Here is a 23,786-nt window from a genome sequence, read left to right as displayed (position 1 = left end):
CACCATCATAGCTTAGTAATTGTGTGAAAACTCTGTAAATGCAGTAAAACCTGAAACAAGTATGGAAATGTTCATTTGATCAAGAAGTCATGTAGCTTTAGAGCAATTATCAATTTCATTCACATCCACCAAGTCTGAACTCTTTGACAGTCTCCTAAAACTTGTGCTTTCTATACCTATTCTGCCAGTCTAGCTCTATAATTTACACCTCCTTAACAATCTGTCTACTCTGAAAGGCAATTAAAAAAATTGTATAAGGTTCTGTACTTTTCTTCCAAGTGACTGAATCTGAAATTTGACCAACTGCAGTGAAAACTACGTTTTGTGTAAGAGTTGGTTCCAACAGCCCCGTGGGTCCACCTGCATCTGTAAGGACCCAGCTGAAGGTTTGCCCAGGGTGTACAGATTGGACACTAACCCAGCACTGAGTCCTGCACCACCTGTAGCAGCTGTGTTGTTGTGAAGTGTTCCTTCAGCCACACTTGAGCAGCTCTGAGATTGCACAAAGTGTGGAGGGTTTGGTTTGCAGTTCTGCTTGGTCTGATGGCTGTGGAGAGAAAGCAATAACCCTGTCTGACAGGCTGACCTTGAGATCCTGCATCAGGAGTGGAAGTTAAGTGAGAGCACACATTACTCTTAGCTGTTTGCAGTGGATTCCCTGGGGGGAAAAAAAAGAACATGAAATCTGACAATGCTTTTTTGTGGAATCATTTTTCAGAGAAGAGCTGCTCTTTGATATCTGTGATAGTTTGCTGCTCCGATCTGTCATGTTGCCAACTCTCTGCTAAGGTGTTTGGGAAGCACAGTTAAGTGACTGTAAGCATGGCAAGGGAAGCTGGGGCCATTTTTCCACTGAAAGGAATTTTGCTGGAGTGACAGTATTTTTTTCAAGTGCTCTTGTTTCTATTGTTTGTATTTTGTTTGCTTCTCGCTGGAACCTGCCGGCTGCTTCACTGCGAGGGGGCCGGGTGCGCCTTTAAGAGGTGGAGGTGCCTTTGTGCAGGTTGTGCGGGGAAGGAAGTGGCTCTGCACCGCGGAGGGTGGCAGGAAAAGGCTGGTGCTCGGCTGGCCACAACTTAAACTGCCAGTTTTCCCTTTGACAGGCAGCAAAGAATTGTCACATTAGCTTCCTGGGGGTTGATTGTTTGTTGCCTTTTTTTTCCCCTTCGGCGCTGTCAGTTGAAACGCTGACCACCGCAGGCACAGCTGGACGTGTTTAAAACTCTTCCATGGGCAGCCCCGAGCAGGCGGTGCCGTGGGAACGGGCGTTGTCTGGGGAGCAGTGTGCGGCCGGCCCAGCTGAAGACCTGAACTCGCAAACACAGCCCAAGGCACCTGCCCGGGCCGGGCTGTCCCGCAGGTGACAGCGGCTCCGGTGTCAGCCCCAGCCCGCCCGCCTGCCTCAGTTTCCCCTGGCGGCGGAGGGACGGCGCCGGGCGGGAGCGCTGGGGCGCCCTGGGACCCGCAGCCGGCGCCGCCGCTACAGCGACCTCCCCTGCCGGAGCCTCCTGCCCGGCCCGGCCCGCCGGTACCTCCTGCCCGGCCCGCCCGTACCTCGTGCCCAGCGCGGGGCGGCGGCCGGTCCGGAAGGAAACTCCGGCCGCGGGACCGCCCGCCCGGGCGCTGCTCCGCCGCCGAGGCTGCCCTGGACGCTAATTAGCATGACTAGTTTGATGGATTTAGTCAACAGCATTCAGCAAGCAGGGTAGGGGGAAGCGAGGGTACGAGATTTCCCAAATCTCAAGACTTTTCAGCCCCAGTGGCCTTAATGGTTTGTTACGCGGGCTCGAGCAAGTGTTGCTTCCAATTAATTGATCGAGGGGATTTATTTTAGTATTTTGACTGGGTGCCAGAGACAGAGGCTTTGTCCTAGCGTTTTAAGCACCACCCCTCCTTGCAAGTTTGAAATGTGAGCTGCCTGGGTGGTTTTTTTTTTCCTCCTCTCTTTCTCTCTCTTCCTTCTGGCAAAGTGGCTGTGGCTGTGTGTGTGTGTGCGTGCGTGTGCGCGTGTGTGCACGAGAATGAGAGAAGGACATACCTCTCTGTGTAATGGGAAAGCGAGACATGGATCACTAGAGACAGAAAAGAGAACCATCAATATCAGTAACATGCAGCTGAGGTGAGATTTTTCTGAGTGTTTGATTTTCTTAAAGCCCTTTCGGAAGATTTACAGCAGCCTTCTGCCATGCTGTATGCCGAAGACGTACTCCTAAGCAATGTCATAGGGATGCTTACATGTCTACCGCCGTTTTAGGTCTGTTCGCGTACGTGTGAAGTTTTAAAGCTTAACCTGATTCTCTTTATTGTCTCTAGAGGGTTGTAGCTTGAGCACAAATAGCCTGTTGGCAAGTACGGCATGAGCCCATTAGCAAGACTCCATCTGTGATTGGTTTTGCCTGGAAACCGGGAGACAAGCAATGAATAATTGATGCGTGTTGTGCAGTAGCTGGACAGGCAAAGAGGAAAGAGAGAGAGGGAGAAACAGAGCAGGGTGCCCTCAGAGGGGGAGAGCGAACAAGCTTGAAAATAGCTACTGGCTGCCTTGTGCTGAGATGAAGGCAACCCCGGCTGTCTTTGTTCTGCACTGGCTGCTTTCTGCCTAGAAGTGTTTGCAGACATATGTGGCCTCTCTGCAGCAGCAGAGGAGGGGCGGCAGAGGAAGCCGGGCGGTGAATGGGATGTAACTCGGGGGTAAGTTGGTTCCGGGGGGGCGGCGGCCGTGCGTGCGGGAGCGGGGCCGTGTGCTGGAGCGTGTTGGCCCCGGGAGAGCCCGTGCCCGTGTGTGTCTGTGTGTCTGTCTGTGTGTGTGCGGGAGCGGGTGCATTGTGGGAGCGGCGGCGCGGGGCTGGCAGCGATGGCAGCGGGCTGTGCCCTGCCCCGCACCCTGCGGCTCGGCCCGCGCCCTGCTGCCTGCAGCTGCGCCCGCACCGCCCAAAGGCAGCGCCGGTTAGCGGCGGCCTTTCCCGCAACTTTGGCCTGCCTGGCACTGCCAGAACGTGACAAGCTGTTCTGCAAACAGCAGTGACAATACTGCTGCCACCATTTCATTTTTGCCGTCTTTATAAAGACCTTGCCGTGCAGAACTCACATCTGTGGCGAGTGCTTTCATAGAAGATCTCAAAGTAGTATGAGTATCAATGACAGTCTCGGGCATTCCAGTTGACAAGTTTTTTGCCCCTTATGCTGACTAGTAACAAGTGTCTTGTTTATTCGTTTCCTGTGTAAAAAACTGAAAAGGTTACTTAATTAGCATATTGTTTAAGGAGTTATCATAAAGTTTCAAACTAGTGATGCCAGACTGGAATTTGGGACATTAGTTTTATTGTTCAGTTTAGTGAGTCGGCATAATGCAAATAGTGTTTTAAAACTTAATAAAATAGCATATATCAATGTATGCCAAAAACAAAATGCAAAGGATTTATACAGCTTCAGTGTTTGCAATTCAGATGTTGACAGCACGGTCTGTTGGGGAAAGAGAGGTTGCTGTTGTAGATAGCAGCTCTTTGAATGGGTAAAATCGCTGTGTAAGGTAAAATAGACTTTGCATAAAGTAGCATCAGTGATTCTGGAGCCACTAAAGCCACTGTCAAAACAAGTTGTGACTTTAGTCCTACAAACTGCTTGTCCTGAGTTCAGGTGAGCCCATTTTAAGACCCAGTTAAAAATCCCTTACTATCTGTCATCTTTTGATGAAATAAATGCTCTCTGTAGACATCTCATGGGGTGAACTGGTTAAATTGAACCCACATTTATGATAACTTACCTTGGCTCATAATACTATAAAAGACAGTGTTCACTCTGCAAATATGTAGATTTTAGAATTTAAAGGTACTGTGGAGACAGTTTCTTTCAAGAAGCCATGTCTCAGGTTAAGCTAACCAGGTCATTAGGCTGGGGTGACCTAGGAAAAGCAATTAGCGTGACTGAAACATTACTTGGAAATGGAAGTACATAAAACTAAGATCCAGCTAAAATTGCTCTATGTTGCCTACTATTTCCTGTGGTTTTTGTTCAAGTTAGAAGTTTATTACAGATATATTGGTAATAAAGTAATTATCAGCATCTAATCATGCATAAAAGTGGAAGTGCCTCTAAGTTGAGCAGAAGCATTTCTCTCCATGCTGTCACTAATCTACTTACCAGAATTTTGTTCCTCTTTTTGCTTAGCATTTAAACTGATATGGCAGCTAAAGTGCAATAGAACATGGGAAAAAAAGTTTGGGTTTATGTAAATTTATTTCAGTCGAACTCAGTCAGTAATGCTCCAGTTTAAGTGAACAGAAGAGTGTTACCAAAGGCTTGGTATCAAGTTTATGGTCAAAGTTTGATTTAAACAACTACTTAACATTGTTAAGTTAACATCACACTTACCCCATTCTGGAGGAGCCATCAGAAAATCCCTGGGGAAATACGTCTGCAAGTGCAGTGAAATTTCACTAGTAAAGAATTCATCTGAATGAGTGAGGTACAGTTTCATGTTAGCAATTGAAAATACTGATCGTAAGTGAGATTTGAAATGTAGTCATAAGCCTTTAATCTTGTGTAGATCACAGTAGAATGGGTACAAATGTCACAGCTGTGCGTGTCAGTGTCTCTGTGATCCTCGCTGACATGTTGCTGTGTTCATATTTCAGTGAAACACAGGCACTCTCTTGGTGTTACTTGTGCTGAAAGCAGCATTTAGTGCTGGGACCCTTATGCAGGATGAATGCTCCAGGAACATCCAGGAAAGCTTGTGCACATGAAGTGAACAGGGGACAGCTTTTGATTACAAAGCAAAGAAGCAGAGCATGCAAACCAACAATGAGAGGAAAACAGAGGGCACTTAGGCTCGGTGAATAAACAATTTGTTGTTGTAGTAACAGGTGCTGTATTAATTACAGTGAGATAGTTTAGAGAGAATAGTCTGGCAAAACAGGCTTGCTGTTGCCATAAGAGTTAGTACAGCAATTAGTTCAAGAGAGTCTCTGAATCCAATGCCCCAAGCCCCTGCAATTACAAGATGTGTAACTAAGACAAGAGAATAGTGTTTTTCTATGTCACGAGGTAAGCTGAGGACACGGAAGTTCCCACGTTATCCTCAGTTGTCACTGGAACTGTGACAATGCAAGGCTGCTTTCTCATGACTGTTACATCAGCAAAAGGGATATTGCTGATCAACAGTGACCAAAAATCATTAGAGTGAAGCCATCAGGAAACTGTCACTCTATGGGATGGCACAACCGTAACTTTTTTTTCTCATAACAAAAGAATACACTGTAGATTATATTTAAAAATATCAAAAGAGCTAACCAGGGAAGGAGCTAACCAGCAGAAAATAAGTAACCCCAGCACTTCATCTTGTGATACATTGTTAAAATTATGTTTCAGAGATCTCAGTGAAGGTGCTCTCTGGTTTGGTTCCTCTCAGTTGGAGAACAGAGAGGGCCACAGGAAATACCTTCCTCTGAGGCTGCTCTGCCTAGGGGAACTTGTGTTTTCTCTAGGGTGGAACAGCAGAAGAAGCTGTGCCTAACAGACTGCCCTGAAACTGCTTGCAAGCAGCTGGACAGCAAGGTTTTTGCTCAAGGAAAAAAAAAAAGGTGGGGAAAAGTTGCTTCCTCCCAGTGCTGCTCAGCTACCGCTGCATTGTTGTTCAGTGCAAGTGGAGCTGGGTGATCTAATTGAAGTCTCAGAAGCCTTGCTGGGCATGTGGAGAGGCTGAGCAGATGGTTCACTACTTCTGGTACCCTGCAAGACACAGCAGAGACATATCCAGAGGGCTTAAAAAAAGTCACGTAACAAATGACCCCACTGTGTGTCCCCTGAATTTCTTACAGTTTTTCCTTGTACTGCCTTTCCAGAGGAAACCAGAAAGTTCTGTGAAATAAACCAGTAGACATGACATCTGTTTCACTGTACTGGCTGTTTCTTTGAAGTAAGCAAAACTAAAAATAAATTAATTAAAAATAACTAGAAGTTAACACACGTAAAAGAATATATTAAGTTAATACCATTTGGCTCATCTAACAGCAGGATAGGAACCAAAATTCCACAGGGTATACCTTCTTCTAAAATGCTGAAGGAAAACAATGTTTTGGTGTATAAAACGGTTGCTTTGGAAGTAACTAAAAACAATTTCAAGTTACTGAGCAAAGCCTTTTAAACCAGCATGTAAAATGTTGAGCTAGCCTTCAAATGAAATGGCTGCTTCACTAATTGTGAGATGTGCAGCAAAGCAGTAATAGCTTTCAAGGCATGGGGAAGAGTGTGTATCCATTCATCATCGGGGAGAAAGCAGCCAGCCAGTCTGGCTTTCACTGACAATCCGGGAAAGAAACAAGAGAAACCCAGAAAGATCACAGACAGTTTTTTTTTAATTTCTATTTTTAATTGGAAGTTACTTGAAGAGTTTTCTCCTTAAAATCAAGAAAAAGTATAGTTATAAAGAAAAATTAGTGGCATTGGGACAGTAATTACTTCAGTAGTGTGGAAGGCTGCCACTCAGCCCACCTCTAATAAATACTATACATTTCTTCAGTTCTTGACCTGGATCATTCTTCATATTCTCTGCAAAGTTTGCATGTTACTAATCCTGAGTCTTAGGTTGTTTGGGATCATTCTATTGACAGTAATCCAGTGCAACCAATGACAGTTTTACCTATTTCATAAAGAAAAAAAAAAAATTAATTTTGTTCTCAGTTGTCTTTATTGGTACCAATAAAATGTTCTGACAGCCAGCTAAGCTCCTGATTCTTGTTGTTTATTGTAACTAAAGTACAGCTCTCAACATTTTGATGGGTAACCCTTTATGTTTGTTTATAAACTTCTAATCCTCAAACTGAATTTTGTCGTCAGTAGTTTGTGGTTTTTATGCCTCCTCAGTGTCCCTTGCATCTATTAAATTAAGTTTTAGGCAGTAGGCAAGCTGGACTCTCTGTTGAGATCCTGGAAGCAGACAAAATCCCACAATTGTAGGTGAATACAAGCTTGTTAGAATGCTGTTTGGATATAGTGTTACAGTACCTGGAGAGGTTCATTCTTTCACAATCTTATCATTAAAACTATCTGTACTGGATTTTCAAAATCATTCTGACCTAACTTAGTTACAAATAAAGTGAGTAGAGTTTCAGTAGAAGCAGAACTAGGGCAGATGGGAAGAACTGGGATTCTTACGAAAAGCACTCCTTTACTTATTCTTGACTACCTTTTTGTGGTCAGCCTTAGAAGGTAGCAGGGAGAACTAAGAGGAGTTTGTCACAGGACTCACTTCAGTTCTCAGTTAGCTGTGCTAACCAGTTTTACTGACCTGCTGTTTGCTTTTGTGATTTAGTATATTTAACATTTACTAACAACCTTATTCCTGCATTAATATGTAGTAGGAAAGGAAAAAAAATACTGGGGAGGGGTTGTTGTGCCACTTAGTGCCACTTACTTATCCATATAGCAGGCCAGACTTGAAAGAAGGGTGTTAACAGTACTTTTACTGTCTTATCTACTGACACTATCCAACTGTTTTAGAAAGTTAAGGTTTTCAAGCATCAGCCTAGCAGCATGGCTTTCAGAGGAGCCTGTCATGATTTACTTATTCATACAGATTGCAGTGGCTTATGTAGTCTTGATCCTGCTTGATCTGCCAGCAGTATTTGCTTCTATTGATCACAGGCTGTTATTTGACTGCCTTGAGCAGCTTGTAGGTCTCTCTGGTTCTGTTAGCGGGGTCTGCTACGGGTACTTCTCAGCCTTCTCATTTTGCTGCTGTCAGTGGTTTTAACTCCAGATTTCCTGCTCAGACAGATAGTCTGCAGAATTGTGTCACACTGCTTGTGTTTTTCAGGAAGTTTGGGAGCACCTTAATGAGCTATGGTGCTGAACTGGGGTTCTGTCCTGATTTGGCTGTTAGCTCAGGTTTGTAATGTGTGTTTGGCAATGTGCCTGGCTGTCATGTGAGGTTGTAAGTGTGTAAAAACTCCTCCTATGCTAGATGTAATAAAATACCACATTTTGGGAAATAACCAGCAGTTCTTCATGTTCCTGTAACCTTTGCATTCCTACTGTTTTTCCAGCAACAGGGCAATTGAGAGGTTAGTCTGGAAGAAACTTAGAAACCAGTTGTCTTGCACATAGACAAGTACTATTAAATTGTCCTGTTTCAGCCCACTTTACAAATGGTTATATGTGTTTTCTATCTATTCCTTGGGGTGGAAATACTGTAATTCCTTAATGGCCTTATTTACCTGGAAGGTCCTTGAAGTCATTTGTGTCTGTCAAGATGTTCACTTCATTAGAGCAAAGTTGCAGTAGAATCAGGTTAGAAACAAATGTTCATGTGAGTTTATATATGGTCTTAGTCCATTAGTAATAGAAGATTTAATTATTTTTCTTTTTACTTAATGACTTTACAACTTGTAAATGTGCTTTTAAGGTCTTTGCAAAATAGAAGTGTAGGTAGTCCTTGTGTATTTTGTGTTTCTGGCTTTAGTACAAGACTGACCTTCTTTAGAACATGCAGTTAAGTGTCTGTCTGTTACTGTTTGTGACACCTTGTATCATTTTGCTAGAAACACAGCCCCACAGATGGTATTTGAGCAGACAGAACAGTTATTTGCAGGCTGGCTTTTTGAAGAAGTACTTGAGATGGAAAATTATGAAGACCAAGTAATTTTTACTTGCAAGAAACACATTTATAATATGTGATGACCCACTCTTTTTATCATGTTTCTGTCTCTGTAGACACATCTAGTAAAACTAGGATGTTGGCTTGCCTGACATGCAGCAACCTTCCTCTTTGTCTCTACATCTGCAAAAAATATCAGGGAGATGAATTCTCTCACAGAGAGAGTTTGGGGTTTGGAGAGTTGATCATTAGTGTGCAATACCCCATAATCTTGGATTTTGGATTTTGTGTTAAGCAGAACAGAGGATACAGTTTATAATATTTGCTAAGTTAAGTGTAGGTTAGAGGAGATAAAAAAATGGAAGTTTTAAAGTCCCATCTTAAGTGCTGACTTTAAATGACTCACTTGAAGCACTCATGAATCATGTTGCAAAGGCAAAAATGTCCTTCTTGTTAAATGACTGTAATCTAAAATGTTATAGCGAGCTAAATGATTTATTGATGTCTATTTCTGAGGCGTTTACCTGCACCTGTAGCCAGCCCATTCCATTTATTTTGGCTTGCTGACAAATTAGCAGGCTATTTGTATGTCAGATCTGGTCAGTAGTCAGCTCCCACCCCCTTACATTTTGAACTGCTTCTAATTTAATTGTTTGTGGTATTGGCAATTTATTATCCAGATAGATGTCATTCAGGAGAGCTCTTTTGCATAGAGAAGAGAAAAAGCAGAAGATCTGTTTGTGTGTATTATCATAATGCCTTGTAGAAAGCCAGTATGCAGAAGAGAGCAGTTTCCAAGCCTCTTCCATGCACACAGGCAATGATCTATGCATTGCCCTTCTTTCCGCTAGTTTGGAATGTCAAATATTAGGTTTCATATTTAGTGGCTGAAATAAGATTAAGTCTGTGATTATGGCCATTGTTGCGGTAGCTAGACACCCCTCAAGAGTGAGCAATCCAAATTACATATTGGAGCTTTAACTGCATGTGTAAGTTGCATAAATACTCTCAGGGGGAGTTGAAGCAAGCGTTGCCACCTGCAGTGGTTACGTTGCAGTGCTTGAGTAAGTTTTGTGGGATATTGAAGGCAAAATTACTGTTTCTTGCTAAATTGTTTTAACTGCTGGCTTAGATCTTCATGGCAGCAAGAATCTGAGCGCTGCTTTTCCAAGTCAGAGTGCTCCAGTGTTGCACAGAGGCGATTGCAGGTTGCCTGACCTGGGCTGCCAGGATGCCTCCAGCTCTGCTGCTCCTCTGTGGCTTGGCCGCTTCTCCAGCTGCAGCTGCTCACTGGGTTTGCCAGATGAAGAGGACAAATCTATTGTGTGGATATGTTTTCTTCAGCTTAATTAACCTGATCTTGCACTCTGAGTTTTAAGTAAGATAGAAAATTTGGGCTTTGATACAGCCAAAAACACTTTGATGTCACAGGAGCATGGTCTGTGCTGGCCATCCTGGCCAGCTCATTCTGCTGGGCTTCCCTGGGACTGCAGGTGGGGGCAGGACTCAGCCATTGTTTTCTCCTCTCAAACAGCTCCACAGTTAACATTGCTGGCACTGTGCAGCTTGAAATGCTTTATGGTCTTACAGCCCACTTAACCTTTGATGTTTTCTGTCAGCATCTATTATGACCTGGTGGCCTATGGTTAGTAAAATGTGCCCTTGCAGGCTGCCAGATACTGTAATGGAATTAAGCCTTTAAAATTATCAGACCTGTCAAAGGGGCTTATAATCCTGTGAGAGCTTTAAGTGGTTTCTTACCTTTGCTTCAACACACATTTGACCTGGTTGAAGTGGCTTTACTTGCTTGTTTTGTTTTTACTTCCTGTTAATATTTTTAAACTGGGGGAGGGCAAGGGGAGAAAAAAAATTCATTTCCTTGGCATCTTTATGAGGAGTTTCTTCAGTTCTGTCCCAGATAACCTTTTTTTTTTTTTTTTTTTCTCTTATTAAAGTCTGGAGATATTTCTGTGGGAACTTGTTCCTTTGAGTAAGGGCATAAGGATGCTTCATTATGTGCCTTAACCAATGTTCACTGAGGGCTGGCACAAGGCAGGAGGCAATGTCAGGCTTGCTTTGAGGGAGGTTGGACTCAACCAAGTGCTCACAGAAGGTGCTGAACCGACACCTCTGGAAATGAGTGTCCTCTGCAGAGTGACTGTAGGAAGGGCAGACACTGCAGTTACTCCGTTACCACCTTTGTGCTTTAATCTGAGCAGAGGAGAGTACGAGAATTTGAGGTGGTTTACCTTTTGCTAATTCGTTTTCAGTTACCTGTGAAATGCTGAAAGTAATTTTGTAGCATTTTAGTGGTGTCCCTGTGATCATTAGCACCACAAGTTAATTAGCAGAGAGATACTGCACGTATCATATCCAACAGAAATTGAAATATACCATAGAGAGGCAGTTTGACAGTATCACCTGCAGCCTGTGGCCAAGTCTGGCAGGCCACCTATTCTGAGCCTGATCCTCACTTAGTAGTAGTTTCCTTTCTTTGTGAAGTGGTTGTATGTGAGCCATTTAGTTAAGTTACTGAGCATTTTAAACACTGTTTTGTTTTTGAGGAGTGATACAACTTTGGCTTCTGAAGTAGTTCCATGCAGACTCAGTTTCTTACCACCAGCAGGGTGTGATGCAAGGTGAGGAAAGAGAATAAAGCTAATAAAATGCTATTCCAAAATAAAGCAAATAAAATGCTGTCTTATTTGTGACTTATCAGATAAGTGATAGAGGGAAACACTGAGCAGCCATTTCTTTTGCAAGGAAAAGCCCTTATATTACAGCAGTTTTGGAGTTTATTTTTACATTTTTACTCTTCCCATATAGCATAATCAAGCAAGGTAAAAAAATGTGGCTCCTGCTGCTAAATTACATGCAGGCGTTAGCCCCATAAATAAAATTAATTTTAAAAAATACATTAGGTTTTCTGCGGTGACTTTAATTGGGATAGATGCTGGAATAAATTGGCCTCCTGGGTAAGGAGGACAAATACCCATCCCCCAAAAAGTAACTCCTGTTACAGTTTTTAGAGCAATTGCATCAATACTAAATCCTGAGTTGAAATGCTCTGAAATCCTGACCTTCCTACAGGTGTATTTCTGTTTTTTCTTTGGTTTTGGTATACAAATCTCAAGAATCTCCCAGGACACCCACTACTAAGCAGAAGAAATGGAGATGTAGGAATGAAAGCTGTCATCAGGCAGCCCTGGTGAGTGTCTTGAGATGGGCTGTCTCTTCTGATCCAGGAGCTTGAATATGTTGATGGCTAATATTTTTACTTCATGATAGTCTGGTGAATGATCTCATCAGTTGTTGCTAGCAGATGCAAAAAAAGATGCGCCTGTGGTAGCAAGACAGGAATTTTTTCTGTGCTTCTCTTGGGACATGAGTATCAGGCATGAATGACTTTTCTTTCTGAATGTAATTGTCCACAGCATTTTGGAAATTGTTTCTTAGTGGAGAGAGGGGAGAAGGACCTGTCTCAGACAGCAAATGCCTCTTCATGAAAATTTGGGATTCTTTCTGCCTCCTGGGAAATTGATGTTTTAAGGGTCGTCTAACTGTTCTAAGAGCAAGTACCTGAACTGTTGCTATTTCTGCTGTCATGGCAAAGGTGTGATAATGGTGTGAAAAAAAAAAATGAGGAGCAATGAATGTCTTCTTCCAGTACTTACTGTGGTTTATTTAGCTGGATTGCAAAGACATCATGCCTATTTTAAAATAAATTTTTAGTAAACAACTAGGAAAACAGTTTGTGCAGTCAGACAAGCAGCTTTCCACAGTGGCCAGATTCACCAGTCCTGGTTGTCTGCTGTGTTCTTCTCAGTGTCAAGTGAAGTAAAGCTGATGCACTGAAAAATGGGAGCTCTGACAATGTTTAGGTTACTTAATCCTCCATGTTGATTCCCAGTTGCAATGGTTTCTGTTACTGGTTGCTTCACTTTGGGGATCCTACTTCTCAATTGGATGTCTCCTGTAGTCAGAGCACATGAGCCTGTGAGCACACAGACTTTGGCCAAGTCATCCACAATAATGGGTGACAGACACTTCACTTGAAATAGGCATCTGTCTTTCCAGCCATTTCATCAGTTTCAAGGATGTACAAATTGCACAAAGCATCAGGGACACTAAAATGAGGGAATTTATTTGAATGAAGTAGAGGCTGATAAAACAACACTGTATGAGAATTCAACATTTCTTGTTTCAGTGGAGTCCTAAGTAGTAGCCTGAGTATTCCCAGTGCAGCTCAGTTCTGCCTTCTTTCTGCTCTGTGTTTACATAATGGCACTTTCCCCTAACATTTAGCTCCTGTGCCTGTGTTTGTGCAGTACTTTGACTGTCAAAATGTCTGTCTGACTGCAGTATGGAAGCTAATGTCTTAGTGTGAAAGTAATATTTATTATTCATTGTCTCTGCACTGAAATGTCTCTGTATTTGTTGATCTTCACAAAGCATGTCAAACAGCTGATAATTTTTTCAAAAATTTAACCCTGAGTAGTGCTTGTTACCTTTAAAGTGGAGGGTGATTGTGGCTCTCAATTTTCTATCAATGGAACCACTGTGAACAACCCTTCTAATTAATGCTATTTCAAGCTATTGTACAGTTTCACTCATAGTATTTGGCAATTTTTTTAAGTCTTCTTCAGAGGGCTTTAGATTGTTAACAGACTGAGGGATTTTAAAGAAATGTTACCAGTTGTCACCATCTAAAACTGGAGTCTACAGCTGAGTTTTCCCATATGTATTTTCATTGTTTTTGTAATCTGTTTTGAGATCAATTTTGGGTGAATCAAAGCATCCAAGGGGGAAAAAATATCTAAGTGTCTCCAAAAGCTTCTCTTGCAGATTTCATTGATGATCAAGATATTTGTGGTCTGTCCTTAACTCTCCTTTTTCTTCATAATTACAGTAGAGATTGAAGATTGTGTTTCATACTGCATGAGTACTAACATCTACACACAAGTAGTGACTCAAGCAGTGAAATAATCCATAATCAGATTTCCTCCAGTAACGGAAATTTCTCTCTCAAAAGCAGGAAGATAACTCCATCTGTGTAGGAAATAGAATAGACCTGTGTTCTGATTTAACACACCTCCAAATAAGTAGAGAAAAGAGGGAAAATGCAGGGGAAGAGAAGGCTACCATGTCAACAATTCTCTGATAGTCACAGAATTACTAAAGTCATAAGTTCAAGTTAAACTTTGCTAGAAATTAGCTGTCAGACTGGTAACTTCTGCCTACCTTACCCTACTCCTTCATGTTTTTCTACAGAACTGCATATGCTTCCCTTTTTATAGACTGAGCTCTGAGAACTTATCTGCTCTCCACTGAATTTCCATTTTACATGATGTGAAAGACATGTACCTTTTGGGAGATAGTTTATTACCTGATTTCAGTGATTTCTCTGAAACCTGGAAGAAAGACATTAGGTACAAATGATAAGGAGTTTGTGGAGTGAGGATGAAATCACCTGGAGCAAGATCTGCACATAAAACTTGTGTGTGCATGAAAATGCCATTAAGGACTGTGATTATTTACAACACTCAATACAGGCAAAAATGCTAGAATAGGTATCATTCTACAATAAAAAAGCTGTTTTGCTGATGCTGCTTGTTTCACTCAAGGAATCAGTATTAGCTATAAACTACCCAGATCACTTTTCTTTGCTGATACAACCCATGTTTACAACAGGCACACCTATTAAACTTTTTGAGGGGGTGTTGTGCTGGTAGAATATCTATTGAAATGGTCCCAAGGAATGGAAGGGACAAGACTCATGCTTCTGGAAGTAACTATCTCTTACTGCCTGTTTGGATTTTCTGAGGTTTTCACTGGGGTGCTATTTTCTGGCCCGTGCTCTGTTGCTATCTGATAGTGTGCATACAGACTGGAATTGTGTGTTTTGTTGGTCAGTGTAGTTGCCATGAAAATGCTAATTTACAAGGTTTGTTAAGGTGTGTGTTCTAACAAATGTATTTCCAAAGAATCTCTCCTGGATGCGCATCAGTATATCTCTCTGAAATAGTCCCCTTGCCCACAGCATCATTTTCTTTGTCATGGATCATCCGTGAATAATGGCAAACCTGCCTCAGAGCCTACAAATTCTGTAGGGACAAAGAAAGGCTGGCTGGTAAAAAGACTGGCAATCATTTCAACTACACCAAAATGTTATTCACTCCCTCAGGAGATCTTCTCAGCATTATGGAAATACGTAAATATGGCTTTACTCCTTGAGAGGGGTTTTTAGGATAAGTCTGGTGCAGCTCTGTATGTAATTCATAGGTTTCAGTCCAGGAGGACTTAATCCCATCCTAAGTTTTGTCTTGAGTTTCAGGTTCAAAGGACTATCAAAGAAAGTATGAACTCAAATTAAATGGGTTTGTCATTATTGATAGCAACATCTTCCATATTCACTGAATTTGCAGTTGCCCAAAACTGTTGCCCAAAATGCATCCCAACCCCTCTTGCTCTTTCAGCAACCTCAGTTATGTTGCCTTTGATAATTTCCTCAAGAAGCAGTTTAGCCTGGTTTCAGTATAAAAATATTCAATTCTAGCTCTGAGTGAAAAGTGTTTTTCATGTATTCCCAAGGCTGTTTGGTTGGGTGTTTTTTTGTCCTTCTGTGCAGTGACCTACCCTTTGGGAAAAAATTGAGACTTGCCAGAGCAGGGCATTTTTGCAACTTGAGCAACTCCTGTCTAAGCCACATCTGTAAGCTTTTTGTAAATGAATTAAAATGATTGTGTGGTCCAAAAAACTGATGTGGTCCTTTTTTCCAGCCAAATGGTCTTTAACTGTGTTTGAAAGATCTGTTCAAAGATAGTATTGCTGCTGGTCTTCTTTATGTCAATTTGCTTCTGTAGAGATGTGTTTGTATTTTGGTTTCAAAGTCTTTTAGGTTTTGACAAATAGATCAAGATTTGGATCTCCCCATATTCTAGCACTTTAGGTGTGATAATTATTTCTTTCTAGCATTTGACAATCACTTGTGTGGAATTTCATGTTTAGCCTCTCTAAAAATCTTGTTAATCTAGGAGGAGTTGACTGTTGATGTTACAGTTCAGTGAAACCAAGGTGTTACCCGAAGTGGGGCTGAAATTGGTTCCTGTGTGGAGCCTGTTTGCAGAGCAGTGTCCTTTCCCTACCTGAGGAAGCCTGTGCTGAACTCAGGAGTGTAACCTGTCAGTTCTCACCTGTTCTGTGCACTGTGTGCATGCAGGGAGGAGCCACGGTGCAGATTACTTTGATTGTATTGCTGTAGGTAGTTTTTCCATTTGAAAATGAATCGTGTTTTCATCTGCATGCTCCTTTATTGAACTAACAATTTAGAGTAAAAACAATTCAGTAATTTGATTTGGTTTCAATAATTGTAGAATTCAGCTCTTAATCTCAAACTGAATTCTTTAATTTCTATTAATGACTATTAAAAATTTCTGTTTTCATTGGAACGGAGAAAGTGGGAGAATTTAACTTCAGGCAAAACTTCAACAGCTGTAGTATTACAAAAAGCTCAGCTTGAGTGAAATGCACTCAGGACTGGGACATGCTGTTGCAAGCAGCCAGCATGGTGATCCTGATCCCTGCACACTGCTTCACTGACATGACTCTCCCTGCAGTCCTTCCCCCAGAGATAGTGTGTTTTCTCTCTGCAGAAAGGTTGTGTCTGTCAGCAACAAAGATGGTGTGTGCTCCTTTAGGGCTGCATAACTAAAGCTGCTGCTAGTAATCCAGTTTCAGAATAAAGGCAGCTGAGTAAGGAGTCATAACATCCAAAACCTAAGCAGGATAGCTGAAGTCCATGAGCACAGGAATAACAAATGCTAATATACCAAAAGTGACAGGCAACACACCTGAATCTGATGTTAGTCAGGCTGAGGAAGGACTCCTTAAGTTAAAGAAGATACGAGGAACAAGTGAGGGGAAAATCAAGTGTCTAGTAGCAGTAGTGAAGTTCAGATGTGCTTTTTTGCTTTAGACGCTTATACTTGCCAAGAGTGTTTGTGACTGACTTTGAAAAGTTCAGCTAACAAAACCTATGAAGAGTTGATGTACAAGGAGATAGCAGCATTTTGTCTCAATTTTGAGAGCAGGTTTTCAAGGTTTCTCTGCTGCTCAGGGAAGGGAGTGGCCAATGTTCTGCTCTCTGCATGTGCAAAGGCAGATGGGCGAATGTACCTGCCTGCCTTTCCTGGGTGACAGCTGCACCCATTAGTCTGCATTTGCTATCTCTGTCTCTGCTGCCATATGTTCCTTTTCTTTAAATAAACAGGTATATAATAGTTAGGACAGATGTGAGTAGCAAAAGGGCATAAGAGAAGAATGATTTGAAACAAGACTGAAATGATTGATCTTGACACCAGTAGTCTTAACCAGTTTATGGTAGAACTGGATTAGTACGTGCCTTACGGTTGCTTTCACTGTTCCTGTCAATGGAAGGATATCTGTAATCAACTTACAATTTTAGTTTATAAAATTGTCTATCTGTCTTCTTATGACTCATTAGTATTTGTAATGTCATCCTTTTTGAGCTTAGCAACTTGCCTGTTGCTTACTAATATGCTTGAGGAATGTTGCAGATTGGTTTTGTAGACAGTCTAGTCAGTGTCGACAGCAGAGAGGCTCATGCAACTGTTTTTGTTTTGTTTAATTTAATTTCGTCAGTACAGACTCATTGAGGTAAATACTTTTTTGAAATGCCTTAGAAAGCAATAGTATTAAAAGCACCAAATATAAACATGAAGGAATTAGCATTAAATTACAGAGAAATGGCAGCTGCAAATGTAATAATGTAGACAGTTTATAGCAAGATATATTGTTGAGTTGCACATACTTCATTCAAAAAGATACTAGGAGTGTGTCAGCGTATGCAGTGGAGAGATGTAGTTTCCTCTGTCAGGGAGGAGTTTTTTGTTTTCAGTTTTATCCTGAATAGTGAAGTCTAGAAGGTTATTGTTTTATTAGAGAAGAGCATCTTTGAAAACAATGCCTACTATTATGTCTGATCATCTTCTTTTCCTTGTCAGCAATCTACCACATCTAGTTCCGAACAAACACAGCTCTTAAACATGAATGGGATTCTCATTATTTGCTACCTGCACCTGATTTCTTTCTTCCCCAACCTCTGGTTAATGAACATTAGTTCACAGTAGTTTCCTATTCTCATCATGTGTTTTACAACAGGCAGTCTAAAGATCAAAGAGGATAAATGAGGAACCTTAAAAAAGCCTCTTTAGAGTTGCTTATCAGAGTTTGATTCCCTGATTGATAGCATAAGCTAAGGATTTATGAATCAAATGCAGTTCTGAACTGCATTCTCTAATACTGTTTTTAATCTGATTTGTTGCTGCTGCTTGTGTATTTACACTTTTTCTTAAGGTATCAGGAGGAAATAGTGTATCATAAATAAGACATAAGAACGCAATTTAGCCTAAGCAAACCTTAGCAACCTTACCATTTGTTGCTAGGAAGACAGAAAATAATTCTACTGGGCCAGTTCAACATGGTTTTGAAAGAGCACCCCTGTGTGAGTTTATATAGGGAGGATATAGAGAAATGCCAGGTGAGCAGAGAAGACTCTATAGCAAATTTACTGCAGGATTCTGTCCTTTATGAGTCACTTGGTTTTCCAGGGTAAAGGACTGGAATAAGCTCTGCACTGCTGTCTCCTCCTTGATGAGCTGCTGTGGTTGAGTGGCTCTCTGGAATTCTAATGCCCACCATGGGAAGTGTGTGCATGTGGGACTGGGGTGTGGAGTGGGGCTGACAGCCTGACACAGGTCTGTACCTTCCACTCTCCCCAGCAACCAAAGGCTTATTGTTTTGTGATGGAGAAGGCAAGATCAACATCCATGGTCCTAGAAAAGTAAACAGAATTTTTAACAGATAAAATCCCATCCTTGCAGCAATTGATGTCAGTTTTGCCATTCTTCTGGGCACACTGAAGATTTCACCAGGGGAGTTCATTTTCTTGTACTTGTTTCTCCCATTGCCTAGAATATAGAAACTTGAATACATTCTCTGCAATTCGTGTGCATTTTAGACATGATAGCTACCAACTCCTGATATGCATTCTATAATTCAGCCTTTAGGTTTCAAATGTTGCCTTAGATGCAAATGTAAGATAAGCATATTACCAATGTGACCTGCACATACTTCTCTTTTGGCCATATGATCTCTATGCATCATCGTGTTTCCTTCTTTGCATTCTATTAATTTTTTATGAGCTTCATTAGAACTGTAAAGAACAAGCTGTTTTCATGTAGAGGGTTTTTATGGTGACTAAACATTGGAGAAAAGAAAACAAATAATTGTCCCACTATACATATTGCCTAGAATGAACAGATTGATTTAAAATGCACTGCTCCAGCGCTTTATATAGGCATCAGTATGATTCAGTTCTTATTTTCTGGCCTTCAGTTTGCTAATCCTGATTTTTCATTTTGTCACTTTTTTTTTTAGCTAAGTCTGTTTCATTTTTAGCTAATACATGAAGTTTATGTTTGTTGGTTTCATTGGAGAGGTAAACATTGAACGGAATCATTAGGTAAGAATAATTGCTAGGTCTTTTTTGAAGTTAGTAACCTACATTTCAAAAAATTACTTTTTTCTTGCACTTTTGATTATGGATGTCACATGTGACAAATGTGTGAAACTTGTTATACTTCTAAGAACAAGAGCTAATGTTAAATGTCCATTTATGTCATTTATATTTTCCAATGTCAGTGAGCATGTGTGCATATAAATGCTTAATTTTACTTTGAGCTTCAATCTGTTCTTGGCTTCATAAATATTTGTAATAGGTATTTCAATGCACTTGACTGTGTGAAGGAAAAAACTAGCAGTAGTAAAAAATCATGTCGTCTTTTCTGAATACCAGTTACATAATTTTGAAACCTTTCTATCAAGTGTAACTTCTCCATGATTCTCGGTGTTTAGCAATAATGCAGTTATTTGTTGTTTACTCACTCAGGTGTCTTTGTGTTTCTTCAGTTGTGTTTGCTGATCTCTGAATCTTATAATTGCTTGCTTAGCTTTTTAAGACACAGAAACAAAAACCATTTCATTGAACGATGAGCCTTTGACTTTAGTAGCAGTAATTAAAGTACTATTGTTGTTTACGTCTTATGTCCCATGTTTCTATTCATTATCATAAATTGATGATTTTGAGTAATTTTTACAGTGCTGTGCCCTTATCCTGAAAGGTTGTACATATTTAAAATCCACTCATATTTTAACCTTGTACAAATGGTCAATATTCATCAAAACAAAATGTAGTGTGGCATCCACTTCTCCATTCCCTTTTTTTTCCCCCCATATTGTCTTTTTTTAACCCAGAAATATGCCATCTGCAACTCTTTCATGTTACTATTAAATTCTTTCCAGAGACTGGATGAATGCATTAAACATCTTTCATTTTCTGTGTGATTTTGGTCCCCCATGGCCTGTTCATTGTTTGCTGTATTCAGGACTGGTTCTGGTTGTGTTCCTGTTAAGCAGCTCCAAGGGGGGACTGTGCAGTTTGCTGCAGATCCCATGAACAACAAGCTTCTGGAGAGCATGTTGCTGGGGATTTGTCCTAAAGAGCAGCTGAGCTACATGAACAAGCTTCACTTCAGGCCTGGCTTCACTGGCACCTTCCAAGGTCTGTGCTGCTTTGCCTCTGCTATGGTCAGTTCAGTGTTCTCAGTGAGCTGAGCTGAAACCCTTTGAACTGGGGCTCTGCACGCCTCGGGTGTTTCACTGTTAAAGAAGGCAATGGGCTAAACTCAGCACCATGAAGGAGGAGTTGTTTCTGTTGTTGTTTCTATTGCCAGTGCAGAGTGCAATTAACCTACACCCTCTTGAATTGTTAGGCACATGGTAAATAAAACTCATGGAGCTCTGATCTGGTGCTGTAACTGCTGAAATTAGCAGATATTAATTGTTTCACCTCTCCTTGAACAAGCTTTTCAAATTTCTTGTTCATAAGACTCAAATTTCACATCAGCAATAAAAGCAGGGGTTTTGCTGACATTCTAGTGCAAGCCAGCCGTCTGCCCCTGCACGCTGTTTTTATAAATATGGTACTGGGGCTTCACACTCAAGGAGGTCAGTTTGAGAAAGCAGCTGAAGGAGGCAGTATTGTCTGCCTGCTGCTTGCACTGGGCTGGAGAGATGGACTGGTCATGTTGCCTGTGTGGATTTTTTTTCTTGTTTTGATTCATCATGCTCTACTGTAGTCATTTGCACAAAGGATGCTTTTAAAGGAGTAATGAGTGCTTTCCTGTTTGGCAGTTGGCTAAACTGAACTTTGTGTCCCAGTTCTTTACGATTCACTCACACAGGACCTAAAATATTCAAGACTGGTAGAGGGGCAAAAAGCTCTGTCTGGCTCATGCTGTTTTGAGGAAAAGGGAGTCTTGGGGTGGAGAGGGGGAAGCCCTGCAAAGACCTACAAATTATGCAGTGTTCTTTCTGTCCATGAAGAGTTTCTCTTCTGAGTGAGTGAAGCTGTATTTTTGGACTCACCAATAAAGCAACTTTTGCTATAACTAACTTTTCTCCAAAGCACACTTTCTGTGTTTATTCTATTTATTTTGTTATTATTTTAAAAATATAATGATTGATTGCTTGAAAGTAATCTGAGGGCTTGAGTCAAACATCCAGTGTCCAATTAGCCTTGTCTGTGATAGCACCACAGACCATCTTCCTGGCCAGCAAGGCTCTATTGAGCCTCTCTAGTAGTGTGTCTCTGTTTTAGGAGAATTTTGTTCTCTGGCATCTCATCTTTCTACTGAGAACTGCTTCATGCTTGGAGAGGAAATTAGAAGCAGAATCAAATTCAGATTTAAGCCTGTTATTGTTTACCTTTAGCTGCACCTTGCAAATAATGCCATGAAATTACAGTTTTATCCTTCATTAAGTGCATAAATATAATACACATGCTCACCTCCTCTGAGTATAGGGGCCTCTGTGACCTCAGGACATATCTTTCAGTTTGGAATATGCTAACTTCAGCTTCTGAAGCCAGTGGAAATCTAGTTTAATGTACCTTGATTGTCTTCAGTTGTGTTTCATCTTACAACTTATTCCAGGTATCAGTTGCTACCTTTGTGGTTTTGCCTACCTGCCTTTCATGTGAGAATAATCCAATTTTGTTGCAGGTTTTGAGAGAATTCATCTTTTTTTTTTTACTTTACAAACACACGTGCAGTAAAATCTAATGAGATGACATTTATTGACCATCATAAAAAAACTTGTGATGTATTCTGTTTTTAATTCCAGGGTGTTGCAATGGCTATTAAAATAAATGCTTTATGTAGCCCTTTCTGATAGTTTCTCAGGATATCTGCATTGCAAAGTCCAGTCTTCAGAGATGTAAAAATCAAAAGATGTCTCATGAAAAACTATAGTATCTAGTTAAAAGTGAAAATTGCAGTTCAACAAGTTGAGGTAACTTGAGAAAAAAAAATATTAAAATGAACAGACTCCTCTTGCACTTGGTTTATGGATTGTCTCTTTGGTTTAAGTGTCTCTTTGGCAGAATCACCAGCAATAGTAAAAAAGAAAATCTTGGTCATATGCTCTAACCAATATTGTACCAACAGACTTATTTCAGCAGTTCTAAAGATAATTTTACCACTCAGTCTTTGTGGAATTAAAGTGCTTGTCAGAGCATTTTTTAATTAGTCCTACATGGATCAGTACATTGGAGCTGAATTTTAGGTATATTTCTAATAAAGGCAGGATTGTTAGGGCTCATCATACTAATCATGAGACTGGCTTTGGGACTTATTCTTTTGTTGGGTTTTAACAATTCAGGCTGAAATTTAATGAAGTAGGCATCTAAAACTGAAGGGGGAAAAAAAGAGGGAAAGGAAAAAATGAGGAAGGAAAGAAGGAATGCGTTTGTGTGTATTTAAAACTATATATGTACTTCAGAGAGCAGGCTAGGACTTCGTTTATGAAGAAGAAAAATTATTGATCTTTTCCTTCTAGAGCAGTGTTTCCCAGTTGGCAAGATGGTGGCCTTTGAGTAGCAAAGTCATCAGGATTCTTTTGTCTTTAAAAAACAATCTCCCCAGTGTTGGCTAAGCTGATATGCAACTGAATAACTGTGGTTTGTAAGTACTCACAAGGGACCTCCTTGGCTTTAGAAGAGAAAATCTCAGAAGTTCTCCTCGTGTCTGGCCACGTTTGAAGTGCTCCCAGCTTTGACTGCTGAGCAGCGTGCTCAGGCGCCAGCTCGCCTTCCCAGCTGAGCAGGCAGAGCCCAGGCAGCACAGGGAGGCCAGAGCCCTGCAGCAGTGCCAGGCACAGCAACACAGAAATCAGCCGTGTTAGCAGGGTCTGCCACAGAGCTGTGCATTCCAGCTGCGTGCTGTATCTATCAGAAAAATCACAGCATTTCCTCTACTGCATCCCTTGTCCTGTGCTTCCTGTCAGGATGTTTGCGTGTTCTGCTATCAAAAATATGTGATATTTCCCACCTGAAAAAATATGGAAGCTCAGAGATTGCTGAAGTGGATCATTTTGAATATGTTACTGTTGAACTGATCTAATTTAAATTGACTGCAACTTATTTTAGTGTAGCTGTTCAAAATGGAATACTAATTTACAGATAGTGGAGTAATACACAGCTTAAATGTTCAGTTACATGAATTTTTGTTATTATTCTTCATAGTTCACTTTTCTAGCAAGCTGTAAAACCTGAAATCATATTGTGAGCAATAGAGATGTTGGAATTCATGTGAATAACATGACATAGTATCTCATAGTATCTCAATCTCAAGGTTAAATATTTGTGGTGCCATTTATTCCATCACATCCCTGTCTGCTCCTTGAGCTACCTGGTTAGAGGTGTGCACACCTCACATCCCTGCCTGAGGCTCTGGCTCCTGTGGGTACACAGGCAGTCAGGGTCAGCTCAGGTACACCTCTGTTCTGGCTTGACTTGCAGTTACTGAAGTAAGTCTCAATTAAATCTAAATGGGGTCCATCTGCTTTCTGAACTACAGTGACTGCTTAGAGAAAGGGGGAGTGAGGCTCGTATCTTCACTTTTGCTCAAATATCCAAGATGCTTGAGCATTTTTATACAAAAATTTTCTCAAGTTCAGTCATCACCAGTTAGATTTGAATTTGTTTGGAACTGAAAAAATGGGTTAGTTATAAATCATTAAAAAAAAAACAATTTAATCACTCTTTGTGCAA

At 41.0% G+C, this 23,786-nt stretch overlaps 1 protein-coding gene across 10 annotated transcripts in view; it reads left to right on the top strand.

Annotated features, from left to right (window-relative positions):
* Positions 1 to 23,786, top strand: part of ZMIZ1 (zinc finger MIZ-type containing 1) — a 332,546-nt gene that overhangs the window by 243,942 nt on the left and 64,818 nt on the right. The window contains exon 1 of one of the 10 annotated variants that reach the window (XM_026799543.2): positions 1,943 to 2,119. The exons of 8 other annotated variants lie outside the window; for them this stretch is intronic. The gene's annotated coding sequence lies outside the window, so the exon portion shown is untranslated. Of the gene's footprint in view, positions 1 to 1,942; positions 2,120 to 2,309; positions 2,692 to 23,786 lie in introns of those variants that run through there. One more of the 10 variants, XM_026799544.2, reaches the window with a different exon arrangement.

This window comes from Zonotrichia albicollis, chromosome 7, assembly GCF_047830755.1.
Source record: "Zonotrichia albicollis isolate bZonAlb1 chromosome 7, bZonAlb1.hap1, whole genome shotgun sequence".
Lineage (NCBI taxonomy): Eukaryota > Metazoa > Chordata > Aves > Passeriformes > Passerellidae > Zonotrichia > Zonotrichia albicollis.
This window is presented reverse-complemented; position numbering and strand designations above follow the sequence as displayed.